At 39.4% G+C, this 13,540-nt stretch overlaps 1 protein-coding gene across 7 annotated transcripts in view; it reads left to right on the top strand.

Annotated features, from left to right (window-relative positions):
• Positions 1-15: 15 nt before the first annotated feature.
• PLEKHA5 (pleckstrin homology domain containing A5) overlaps positions 16-13,540 on the top strand; it is a 163,212-nt gene continuing 149,687 nt past the window's right edge. For 6 of the 7 annotated variants that reach the window (XM_017736677.1, XM_017736672.1, XM_017736676.1 and 3 more), the window contains exons 1-2: positions 16-34; positions 2,777-2,838. The gene's annotated coding sequence lies outside the window, so the exon portion shown is untranslated. Of the gene's footprint in view, positions 35-2,776; positions 2,839-9,400; positions 9,523-13,540 lie in introns of those variants that run through there. The other variant, XM_017736669.1, reaches the window with a different exon arrangement.

The following is a 13,540-nucleotide window of genomic DNA, read 5'->3' as shown; positions in this document are numbered from 1 at the left end:
GCTCAGCCCGGGGTCCCCGCGGAGCCGCCGCAGCCCCCCGGGACAACTCCTGATCCCGCTTTCCCCGCACTTCGCGCAGTTGTTCCCCCCGGAGTGAGCAGCGCTGCAGTCGCCGTGCAGTCCTGCATGTCCAGCCCGCTTGCCAGTTTCTTCAAGCGCCTTCTTCCCCTGCCCCCGAGTTGCGCCTGTGTAATGTATCTGTCTCTGCTTTCCCTCCGTTGCCTTGTATCACCCCTACGAGACTGTATAGTTACCATTAGAGACCGCCTCGTCCCTCTCGTGCTCCTTGCTGGCTGCCCTGGTTATCCACCTGCACAGCATCCTTCCTCAGTTTAGCATGAAACCGCTCATCGTATTTCTATTTCCAGCAGTACCTAGATTTAACCACGATAGGTGTACTAGAAATGTAGAGGCTGATTTCGCTAGTCACCTAGAAACCCTTTTTCTCCCTGTGCTTCCATCTAGGCTGAGTCTGTGTGGTTTCTAAGTGACTGAGAGAGGTGGAATAGGTAGGAGGAAAAGGGACTTGAAACATTAGAAATAACTTGGAGGGAGGAGGGTGGAATCAGTCTTTGCTTCTGCTGTTTGTTCCACTCTGGAGAAGTAGCAGCAGGAGGTGCTGGAGGAGGAGGATTTACAGCAGACACTCTGAGGACCCGGAGCCAAACTCTTGACTGCTGGAATTGCACACAGGCTGCATATGCCACTGGGAGGTGGTGGAGTGTAGTAATACGTGCAGTTGTTTTCATGTATATAATCACTTGGATAATCACAGGGAAATCTGCAAGTGAATTGGTCTGTATCAGATTATTTGCTTTTTATGTTTGGTTAATACTTATGCATTGAGGAATCAGAAACAGCCCTTTAGAAAACTATGGGCAGCCTTTCTTTTCTTTTCTTTTTTTTTTTTTTTTTGAGTTGGGAATAGTTTAAAAACCACAGGTTTCTGGCTGTTAGAACTCTGCAGTTTGATTTGCAACGAAGATTCTGTTGTTTGTAAGAAGTCATGTAATGCTGGGAAATGGAACTACGGATTGCTATCAGGCTCCTCTGTTCTCCTGCTTTCAGTGCACAGATTGAGAAAGTGGCCTTCATCTATAGCAATATGCATGGGGGCAGATGTGTGTGAAGTGCATTGCTGCTTTGCTTGTTCAACACTAGCATTAGCTGAGTGTTAATTCTTTTTTTAAACTATTCCCTCCCACTGTTTCTGTTGACTGATGATTTCACAGTAATTTTCCAAGTGTCTCGTTTGTTTCTGCCGTTAAGTGCCTTCTAAAGGAAATGCAGCTTGCTTTTGAGTGTCAGGAGTATTGTGTGTAACAGAGCAGAGTTATCATCAGGTAAATTAAACTTGTTTCTGAACACAAGACTCTGAGGCCTGACCTTGGGATACACTGACCATAGCTTACCAATCAGATGCCAAAGTGTCTAAAAACCAAATCTGTTCCAATAGTTTTCATCATTCATGTATGTTAATGAATCTCTCCATACATAGATAAAATCAAACAGATTAATTCTGGGGTTTATCTCTTCTTTTGCTCTGACCATTGTTTTGGAACCTAGTCAAATTATGTTCAGAATGTCTTCTCTTAAGAAACAATTTTGAGAGAATGGCACTTCTTTTGCAGATGTATATTATTGTAAAGGTCTCTGTTAAATAATTCTGTGAGGCACGTTATAGATGGTGAGGAAAGCTTTGTCCTCCATTATGAATTGAAGTGCTTTTTATTCTTTGAGCTATTCAGCACTGGAAGGGTATTTTTTGCAAAGTTCTTACAGCAGCCATAAATACTTCTGCTGGAGAGACTTCCTGTTTGCCGTACTTTGCCCCGTGTCGTTATTGAAAGACACCTTGATTTTTGTTCTGGAGAAGACGGGAGTGAAGAAAAAAGCAGCCAGAGCAAATAAGTAATGGGGGGGGATAAAAACCACCGCATAACCCAGACTGAATTTTTTTTTTTTTTGTCTTTAGGAAATACATTCTTGCTTTTGTAATTCAATGAGAGAGTGCTACATATCAATCATTGTTTTTATTGACAGGGGCAAACTTTTAAGGGTAGTGGTGCATCTAGAGGTGCATGGAGGTGCCCAACATCTCCAGAGCTTCCACTGCACCAGGAGGCTGTTACTTGAGAAATACTGACCATTAGTGGTATGGGGTTTTTATATCTGGACTCCTGACCCTTAGAAGTGGTAATAGAAAGGAAGAGATGTACCCACATCCTCTCCTAGATTTACATGGAAAATTATTTTCATGTAAAATGCAACAGAGTTGTAAACACTGCAGGAACACTTGTTAGTCACAACAGTGGTGGAATTATGCTAACACAATGCTAATGCTCTGTGGTGTAGTTGATACTGTGCCTGTTCAGAAGCTTGTGACTTGCATGTAACTCAGCCAGATGGATTTCTGTTTAGGTCTCTGCCTGCCAGGTAATCTGAGGCTGCTGAAGTTCAAGGCAGGGAGATCTGGCGATGACCCTGAGTTGCTGGTCAAGGGAAGGAACGTTAAACAAGGGCAGACTTAAACCATCCTCGTTATTATTTGAGAATGACAACCCCAAATCAGATTTTCACGTGTGTAGCTTCTCTTTGCTTACAAAACTGACAGTAAGAGAGTCTTGTGAGTCAATTCTAAAATACTTGTTCCTGGGACTAAAGGTTTTGACACGTGGAATCAGGCACAGTATTTTAACTACCCTAGTGCTAGGGAGTAGACCAGTATGGCTAGCACCATTTCAAAAGGTAATTGGAATGTTTTGCTGCTTGTTTTCCAGACTTACCCACAGGTTGGGAGGAAGCGTATACTTTTGAAGGTGCAAGATACTATGTAAAGTAAGTTGAATGTTTGTCACAATACTATAATTTTCAATTAGTTTGTCTAAATGTTACTAATTTCGAATGCATTTTGAACTGTATTTAATTGTTATCCTGTAAATCCTAATCTGTCATAGGGTATGTAGTCCTTTGTTTACTGAATCTGCACAGCTAAAACAATTTCTTGACTTTTTTTGTTAATTAAAGGTGTTTGAGGATGCAGATTCAAATGCAATTTCTGCTGTAAGTGTAGCCATCTATGTTAATTAAAGGTGTTTGAGGATGCAGATTCAATGCAATTTCTGCTGTAAGTGTAACCATCTGGCAGCAAATGTCCTTGCAAGCCAAGAATACCTTGAATTTGTCTGTTTGACATTTGTGTGTGTACCCTCTCGTGCCATAAATGCTTTCACAAAGGCAAGATCTTTCTTCATCACTGGGAGAAGAGTCTTGATTTCAGCCCTGTTCTCTAATTACATTGTTTGAAGCCACACTGAAGGTTTAATTTGGCCATTTTCTTTGCAGACCTCCTGCTTCTAGCATTGATTTCCATTATTTTTTTTTTGTTCTGGTTGTAGTATGTTTTGAGGAGCACATTCACTGTGGTAGGCTTGCTGTGTGTATTGTCTTTTTGGATGAGAGACGTGAAAATAAAGCTCTTGTGTAGAAGTTCAGTGGGTGCATTGGTTGGATCTGTACAAACTTCTTACAAGCTTTTCCTCTCCAGATAGTTAGACCATCCTTATCTGGAAAATTTTTAAGTGGCAGCTATGTATATTTGTCTAGTTAATATGCTTCTTTTTCTTCTATTTAACAATTCACAGGCTTTTCTCAATTCATTCAGGAGTTTTTACTCACTGCACTGTGTGTTTGGTTTGCTGTCTTTAAATTAATAATGTCATCAGTGGGATAACTTTTATGAGTGAAGGTTACAAATAGAGTTTATTGGCTGCAGGTAGGTTTTTTCTGTGTTGTAGTGTTGAGCACAAGGTTGCTGCTCTGTGTAAGATGCACTGTAGACAGCATGAGGTGGACGTTATTTATGTGTTTCGTGGTTTATTTTATATGAGTGTGTTTGATTTGGTCCTAAACAAAATTTAGAAACACATACTGAAGAGTAATGCTCCCAAAAATCTGACCAGAATAGGTGCTGTGGTGTCTAGGAGGGCAGACTACTTGTGAATAGGCAACGTGTTCGTTTTCCTGTTCTGTTCTGCCTTCTTGCAATTTACATTGCACGAGCTGTGCAGCAGTTGACCAGAAATACACCAGACTGAGGACAGGGATCCATTAAGAGTTTCACCTCTGGAGTTCTGTGAAGATCATTAAATGAAGACAAGTAAGAATTAAAGTAAGCTGTGTTTGTGTGTATATGCAATAGAAAAAAAATAATTCTTCTAGACCTTGAGGTGGAACCTTTTCTTGTAGAATAAACCTATGAGCAGTGTGTTGGCCAGCTGTAGTAACTGGAAAATGACAACTTGAGTTTTCCTGGAATAAAAAAAGTATGTGAACCGCTATTGTAGAGCGACTGATGCTCTTCTGGACAGACTTAGTGAGTGGTAGGTTGTTTGTGTACTCTTGTCCTTCCAAGATCTCCTGTTCAAGGTGTTACCATAACTGTTTGGATGTACATGGAGCTGATTGTTTTGCTGATAGCCAGCACAAAATAGCTCCGTTTGTGTTTGGAAGTTGTGCTGCCTTTGAAAACATGTTGCACAAACACTTCTCTGTGATTTGATAGCTGTAGGAGGATAGCAGGGATGGTGTTGTCAGGCCCGCCGAAAGGTTCACGTGGTCTGACCAGTTTGGCATCCTTACTTAAATACTGGTTTGTTGTGTAGAGTCTCAGGCTGAATTTGAATTCCTGCCCAGTGATAGCTTCTCCTTTTAAAACTGTCTCAAATTCAGCCCTACTGGTGCTAGAGAGGATGTGAGAGCTAACGTAGACAGGGTGACAACGTTATAATCACTGTCTTCTGATCCTAGGCAGTGTAACTCCAGGTGATGTGTTGATTATAATAATTCTGGTTGTCTGACTTTTAACTACTGGGGGCCTTCTGCATGAGGGGCAAACAGCATGGGCTGTTGTGACCTTCTGCTGTACAAACACTCTCACATGTGGATTTTTAACCATAACCTGCTCATTTGTGTGTACCGATTTGCTGAATATTAGTATTTTGTTATGTCGATTACCCCATAATAAAACTATGTTAAAACTAAAAACATTGAAAGCTTGTTTGTGGTTAAGTCTGAAAGAAATACATTGGTTTATGTTCTGTGTGAGTTACAAAGTTACAAGGAAATGAATGTTAATGTCACGCTTTTTGATGCTTCAGCCACGTGAAACCTAGCTGTTGGATTCCTGCAATGTGTCCAGTCAGAGAGTTAGACAAGGAGGATAGTCAAGTTTCCTGATCACATAAATTAGTTGACCTAACTTCTGAGGCACAGCTTCAAATATGTAGGTTGAATGGAAGTGTTTAACAACCCTCCTTTATGGTAAGATCTTATGCTAGACTGTGTTTGAAAATAAAAACCTTTTGAAAATTATTCTTCTGGTTCTTTAATAATAGGTCTTCAGTGTTCCAAGTGGGTGTGTTGCTGAATCTATTACTGTGCTTTTTTTGGCTTTGATGTAGTAAACACAGTATAATCAAATTGGGATAATGTCGAGGAGATAATCGTCAGCTAAATCTTAACATTCCTTGGACTGGCATTTCAAACAAATGACTCAGTATACAGACTGCATTGAAATGTGATTATTTTTAAAGGACACTATTTTTCTTGGGATGTGTGCACTCATTTCCAGAATAAGTAAATACCAAATGGTGACTATTTTACACATTTCTTTTTCTCTCCCATGACATTGAATTTGTTCTAGTTTTAAGGTGGAAAGATACACTAAAACAGGGACAGATAAGGAGTTGTTTCCATTGCATACTGTGGTTTTCTTTTGGCGTAGGGTTGTCCTACTTAGTTGATGCTAGCTAAGACTGACCTTTTTTGCAGGTTATTTTTTGTGGTTTTTTGAGTAGTAGAATATTTGCTAATGACAGAATCCTTTCGCCACATCCTCCTCACCTCTTCTAAATGCGAATGACAAAAGGTGTTGTTTGCTATTTGGAGTTAAAAAATGTGCAATGCGGTGATACCTTGCATGTGTTCTCAGATGTGGTTACATTGTTTAGGGGTTTTGTCTCTTTCTGAGTGAGAAAGTCTGGTTTTGTTTACTTTACATTAGCCGTGTGCAGGGACAGCCCTTCATCAGCACTTGGTGGGAACTCCATGAGTAAACTTTGCTGAAGTCATGCTTGGTTTTGTATTTATACAACTAAACTTTTACGCAGAATATGGGGCCCTATGGCTGTAGAACTGATACATTCAATTTTAACGTTTAATAGTTATTGTCAGTTAAGTAGTGAATCTCCTGTATTTTGAAGTAAAACCAAGATATGGTAAAACTCCTAAGGCTTGAAAATTATGGTGCAGCAAACTTGGTATTTTTCTTTTGTCCTGCTTAGAAACCTTCACTGGACTGGTTTTTGTGCTGAGTATATTGTGCACTCTTGAGCCCTGAAAAGTTAAGGGCTTTATCCCCAAAACACACCTAAGCTGGATGGTAGTATGGGAAGCTTAAGTGACTTAGGTTATTTATAAGTGCCTAAGGAAAAGGACCCCATGGGACAATCCCATTATGCTACTTCTCAGCAGAGAAGAAGTACCTAGTCACGGGCTTCAGTCTTCTCACTGAGTAAGATCATGGAGAATTTCCAGCTTGATGTTTTTAGGACTTTGTGATGACTTCATAATCATTAGGCACCCAAGCACTGGGTTTGAGTACCATAAAATCACATAAATGTGTGTGCATTTATGCATATGCATGTGTTTAAGAAACCCCTATTGTTGGTTAAAACAACCCAGTGATCTAAACTCAGGCATTTGCTTACTTTTTTTGCATTTTTGGTTCTCATTGCAGTAGTTCTGAATATAAGTTAGGATTTTTGTACTGATTTTTTTTTCTTTTCAAACAAGGGTTATATTATTTAGCTTTACAAAATAAAGTTACACTAAAAATCAATCCAAAGATGATATTTATGGAATTTTGCATCAGTCTGCCTAGGTTGGCTTCTACCAAAGCACTATTAGAAAAACTGTTTGGATGTTACAGTTTGATTTTTCTTAACTTTGGTGTAGGACTGACACTTTTTGGGCAGTACAAAATCTTGACTGCAAAAATTCTTAAAAACTTAAAGAATTAAGAAGATTGAAGTTTCATTTTTAGGGTTTCCTCTTGAAGTTTACCTTTTTCTGTATTCATCAGAACAGTTTTTGCCTGTTGCTTGCTGAATCAAGGCATTGGCAAACCCTGGCCAAAGCCGAGGTGAGTTCACTGTTGCATCGAAGAGAGGTTTTGTGTGCTTTTATAGAGACTTTTTGTCAGTGCGGGTTTGTTTATTGTAGACATGTAGCTTGAAAACTGGGAAGGCAAGGAAAATTTATTAAGTGATTAAAAGGGATAAGATCTCATTCAGCTCTGAGTTTCTATTGTTTACTAAAATAAACCTGTGCTCATTGAGAATTCAGCTTTCGTTTGAACCTTTGTCTTTTATGTGCATTCTAAAGATCCTTTCCCATTCGGCTGAGACTTTCTCCAGAAAAATCAAAGAACAATCAGTCGTGTTTGCAGAAAAGCCCTTTCTTGAAAGGAAAAATGGAATTTGAGAAAAATACGAACAGATCAGACTGGTTTTCTCCAAGACTAAGAATCACAGCTTTCTCCCGGAAATCTAGTTCTTTTTTGTTACCTCTAACCTTTATTTTACTAAATGAAGAATAAACTTAATTCTTTTTCTTACGTCGCGAGACTGTAGGTCAAATAATGGTGTATGGCTAGATGAGTAAACTGGGACATAGCCACAAGCTATCCTGTGCCTTTTGTAGTGAGCAAAGCTGTTCAGATAAGAACAACTTTTTGGGAATGCCTGCACATTTATTACCTGCTTTAACGTTTGCTTCTTTATTCCATTGAAATATTTCAAGAACCAAAAATACCACAAAGCTGAACCTGGGTGTGGAGGTGGAAGGATTCTAGGCACAGGAAGAAATGGGTGTGGGTCAGAGGAGAGGTGGGGACTGCATCCAAGAAGCAGCTTCATATGGGTTGGATGTGGAAGGACAAGGTTGTAGGTAGTGGTGTGCTGAAGGAGAAGGCTGAAAGCATGGGAGCAGGGGAGAGACAACCAGGCAGAAAGGAGCAGTGGCAAGTCAGGAAAAGGAGTAGGAGTGGGAGCTGATTTCCTGGGAGCAAACTTAATGGGGTTTCTCCCAGAGGGAAGGGTGGCAAAAGTTCACCCTGCAAAAATGAGTTGTCTGACTCGTGTGCAGGTCTGGGAGGGCCCATTGTCCCTGGCTTAGGAACCTGTTTCAAAGTTAGTCTGGGAGGTGGAATATCAAATGTGAATGTTTGTAGTTACTGTGCTTCTAAAGGCTCTTTTTGCCTGTGACGTCTGTGGTTGATATTTTGAGCTGTCTCTTTCCTGCAATGTGTTTCTAAATTGGGCAATACCTTAAATGCTTTGGTCTCACTAAGAGAGACTTGAAAGTATGCAGGAACTTACTGTTTTTTTTTTTTTTTTAAATCATTACCAAGTTTTTCAACACTTGTAAGAATTAATGAATAATTCTTTAAAAATATAAAAACACCTATACATATGTAGCTATGTGAAGTATTGAAGTCCATGAGAAAGATATGGAAGACTCTCAAACTTTTTGAATTTTGTTAGCAAATTAGTAAATTGGTCTCTAGCTTTAGATCCTTGTTTTTGAAGTGGTAATATCTCTTTCCTAGCTTTGGTCTTTTTTGGTGATTGAGTACTAATAGCAGATCAAGTAGATATATTCAACATCTACTAGAGTGAAGTGAATTCTTAGATGGTGTTTCGTTTTTGGTATTCACCATGTGTGAAGGATGGCAAAAAGCAAAGGAAATGCTCTTCAGTCAAAACTTTCGTGTAGGTGGTTGCTGCAATGTTTAATGAATACAGTGGTGCAATTTTTTCCCCAAACCCTCCCCCCTTTGCAGAAAAAGATAACTGATGTGCCTTCTTAAGAATGATTTTGGGGCACATAGCAGTATATCATCTTCCTGTTGTGTCTGGGTGTTGCACAGGTTCTTTTTCCTTTCCCCATCTTGGTACCCATGTCCTGCAGCACCTGGAACTGAGGGACATTTCCAAAAACACCTCACCTGGCAGGCAGGTACCTTGTGAACTTTGCCAACAGAGGAGCCTACTCATTGTAGCTCTGTTTGGTAGAACTTTTACAGGTCCAAATTCTACCTGGTGCCTTTTATGTTCTGCTTCTGCTTTAAAGGTGTTGCGCCCACTTTTATTTTATCCCTGTGGTCTGACAGAGTTTTGCTGTGCTGATCAAACCTGGTGTCTGTTGTGGTGTTGCGCCAAGCCTGTTTTTCCTGCACATGTTTATGTTACCCTGGCTCTCATTCTAATGAATTACACTTTCATTAAACCTGAGATACACTTGGGCTGGCAGTGCAGAGCACTCCTCAGTTCGCTTCTGTGTGCGAGTGAGAGGGGGAGAAGGCTCTTGTGGAGCTTCAGGCAAATCCTTGCTGGAAGCGAAGAGTGCTGGGATTTCTGCCAACGTGGTGCCTGGATGTGTGTTCTTTTCTGTGTTTCAGTAAGTAAATACCTAAATTTAAACTCCTTCTCTCTCTCCCTCTTCCCTTGCCTTCTTTCTTTGGAATGTGTGACATAACCATGCCTTTCAGTTCTCTCCATAGCTCTTGCATTTGGTTGGAGGGAAGGTGTTCTCTGACAGTGATGGTGAGGGACGAAGAAGCTGCATGAGTAGCCGCCATCAGAAGTAGAAATTTGGGGATGGGAACTTGAAAGCAGAGGCACTCCAGTAAAACTCTGCTTCCCAGTACTGGGCAGGACAGGAAGGTCTGGTTAAATGGTTGGTTGTGAAGTTGCATCTTTCTGCTCCAGACCGATGAAACTTGAATTGAATACTTGTTTGAAATCTGTGGAGTGGAAAAAAAAAAAGGCTTTTAGACGGTATTTTGAATGCCTGTGTGGCCTGTGATTGTCTTGAAGCTTTATATAAACAATTAAAGAGACACTTGCATATTCAGGAGGCTCCACAAACTTAGTTCTTCATGGCTTTCTCCACTGTGATTTAGTAAGAACAATTATTTGTAAGGAAAGGTATATTGCCAAGCAACCTAACCTTTAAAATTGGCTCCCTGCTTTTTCTTCTTCCAGAATCTATTATAAATCATGTTTAATATAAACAAGTGCTTTAAAAACGAATTTTGTGCTTTATTATTTGGGAATGTTTCAGTGTGTCAGACCAGGCAAGAGTGGTCCTAGTAAGAAAAGGTGGTTGAAAGTTTTAATTTCAAATGCCATCTTTGCCATCTTTCCATTCCAGTATTTCCTGGAAGCTTTTATCATCTTTACTACTCTCTGAATAAGTAGGATACTGTAATTGCACAAATCCTGCAAAAATACAGCTTTGGATTTTGTTCTGAGCTGTACTGCTAGCAAAATTCTGTCATTTTGGATTTTTTTTTCCGTAATTTTATATTAAATCCTGCAGATTATGCAACTGCTGACCAATGTCTGTAACATTTATCATTTTTGAGAGTCTGTTTTTGAGATGAGTAAAAACATGTGATGTATAATCTTCACAATTTTTCAATGAACTTTGTTTATAAAAGGGACAGAAATCTCTCTTTGAAGTAAAATTTTGTGAGCAGCAAGAATAAATACACAGTGCTCTCAAATGTTTATGGTGAAGAAGAAAACCTTTTAATCTGATTTACCTGAATGCCTAAAAGGGTAACTTGGTTTCCTCATGGCTAAGACTGTGGGGTGGAGGGTTTTATCGTGGATTTTAGATGTTGTTCACACCGTTTTGTAGGGTTACTTTGTATTTTTTGATGTACAAGGAAAAACCTCTAGATGCATATAAAACTCTTTGGTTGAAATTTTTTTTAAGGTTTGATGCAGAAAGTTGAAAAAGAAAGTTGCAAACAAAAATACGTGTTTGAGCAATCAATGTCGTAAGATCGAGTGTTCATTTTAATGATGAATTTTAATCAGAAGAATGATGCAAGCTAAACCTCATTAGATATTCATATCATCTGTTCTGATCTGAAATCTCTCTTATGGTACAAACTCCTATCTTCTCTGCTTGATGTGGGTATCAGTTGCTTACCTGGTCTGAAACACTGAAATATTTTCAGCTGTTAAAGCACACAAATGTTACTTTTTTCTTTTTTTTTTCTTTTTTTTTTCTTTTTTTGTAATTAATAACATTTCAGCTTTTACTGATTGATCCATCTTCTTTGTTGTATCAGCAGAGTTAAAAGAATTTGATTTTTGAATCAATACCTAAAAATATCCCTAATACAGTGAATTTTGCAGGAGTAGGTCGCTAAAGCTACCCTAGATCAGACAGGAGGTAGTTATTAACATTGTCCTACAATGACTTTGAAGAGTTTGGGAGCCTGAATACTTAACACTCATCAGTGGGAGTCTTGGGCCGTCTGTTTGTAGTTTCTGGCCTGTAAAAAGCGCTGCCTTGGGGTTTCTTGCCTCGGTACACAGCCATTCCTAGGGACTGCAGCAGGCTGGTGAACCTGGAGTGTCCTGGCCACTGCCGTGCAGCCTTATCTCCTGCCTGTGTCCCTCCTTCTGCTCAGCTTCCGATGCAAACGGGCTGGCAGTCCTGCAATCAGCAAGGCCTCCTAATGAACCTTGCCTTGAAGTGCTCTGGGGATGAGGCTGGAAGGAAGCAGAGTGTGAATTGTGCTAACACTGCTGCAAAAGGTGTTTTATTTCCTTTGTATGCAGCCTCGGATTTCTTTATCTGCGACTCCTGTCTGTCTGACAGGTCGATTACTAAATGAAAGGGTTTTTTCCTGTAAACTGAATTTAAAAATTGCCCAGGTTTAAACTTTCTCTGTAGTGATGGCCACAAAGAGGAGGGTTTAAGGAAAGTATTTTGTTCTTAAGAGCAGATAAACTGACAAGAAAACCATTAAATTTGCCTACTTTTCTAGCAGAATATGTTGCACAGTACATAGTAAACAGCATAAAAGGTGACATCTTAGAATTATTTAGATGAGTGATGCCTAGTAGTATGGTAAAGTGACTTCTGTTTAAATGCAAATTTAATGAAAGGGTATCCTTTTGGTCTTCCTGTTACCAGTAGCGTTTATATCTTTTATACAGAACACATTGTTCTTTATTTTTCTTCTACAGACCTCCCTCTCCCAAGTTTTCAACCTGGAATATTTGCATTTTGCTTCACTTTCAAAATATAATAAAAATCTGAACGTTTTCCTGAAGTGCTCTTTATTCTTGCATTCTAAGCTGAACACTGTAATGTGCTTCACAATTGAGCTCACTTTGTCGTTTCATCCAACTTCAGGTGAGAGTGCCAAACCTGTCTAACAAGATATTCGGGATTTCTGGTGCCTCTGATTGCTCATTTTGCGGTTTAAAACAACAAAAAGTGCTATCAAATTCAGCAATTCAAATGCCAGTGTTTTATCCTGTTCACTATAATCTTTTGTTTGGGTGCCTGCTGCCTCAAAACATTTTTGAGTTGAGATATGTAAGTTACTTGAAAATCCTGCTGTTTGGTTGCTGAAAAAGAACTGTAAGTGAGACACAAGTAGAAAACAGTCTGTTGATTAAAGTGGTGATGTGCATTAGGCTCCAAGTGAGGTTTGCTGTGTTTCACAGCCCTCGATGATCTAAGCAAAGATTGCAGTGGGCTGAGGAGTTGGAATTATCAGCATCCTGGTTTTAAATAAGAGGGGGAGGAAGGTGTTTGCTCAGTGATGGAATTGTTTTTTTTTTTCTGACTTTAAGCAGTATTGTTTGTAGGTCATTAGTGCAGACAGAGACTTCTCAAACTTTTAATGAGGATTGAAGGTACCATCATTTTGGCAAGTACTGCAATCAGTAACTTAGAGGAGAGCTGTTGCTTTTATTACTCTGCTTGAAAAGCTGCCTTGCGCAATTGGAAATGGGGTTTTAAAAGACATTCTGGTAACTTAAGGCTTTTATTTATTTTTTCAAGGAGGTGAAGAAATTAATCTGGAATTGGTTCAGAACCTGTCTCATACACTTTCACCAGGCCTGGTATATAGGAGATTATGTTACTGGCCAAGTGAATCTGTAAAGAACAAACAAAATTTTTCACTTGTTTGAAGATGGGTTAAGCACCTCGAGGAAAAATTGGAGTAGAATTTACTGACTGGCTCTTGTATTCCTATCTAATTTCTTTGCAGCAGTAGGGACCTGAATTGTAATGAGAGGAGGTGAATAGGTTTTGGGTATGATTTATCAGCTGGGTTCACCAAGTGTCTCTGTTAGGACTGTAGGGGGAATGGTCAAAAGCAGAGCTTATGGAGGATTTTATGGTTTGGGTTTTTCTCTGTCCAAATTTGACATAGATACGTCAACCACAACAAAAAATCAAATGCAATGCAGACAAAGCTGCAGTTGGCAGCTGTTAATTTGTTTTGATCAGAGGCAAATATTGCAAGTCTTCTGAGCAGTTTATTTTCCTTGATCTGAAGTAGTTTGGTTTTTTAGTAGTCTAAAAGCCTCTCTGCACCACTGGTTTGGAAAAAAAAATTAGGGATTTATTTATATCAGAAAAACAACTGTCTCCA

The sequence above is a fragment of the Corvus brachyrhynchos genome, unplaced genomic scaffold (genome assembly GCF_000691975.1).
Source record: "Corvus brachyrhynchos isolate BGI_N302 unplaced genomic scaffold, ASM69197v1 scaffold246, whole genome shotgun sequence".
NCBI lineage: Eukaryota > Metazoa > Chordata > Aves > Passeriformes > Corvidae > Corvus > Corvus brachyrhynchos.
This window is presented reverse-complemented; position numbering and strand designations above follow the sequence as displayed.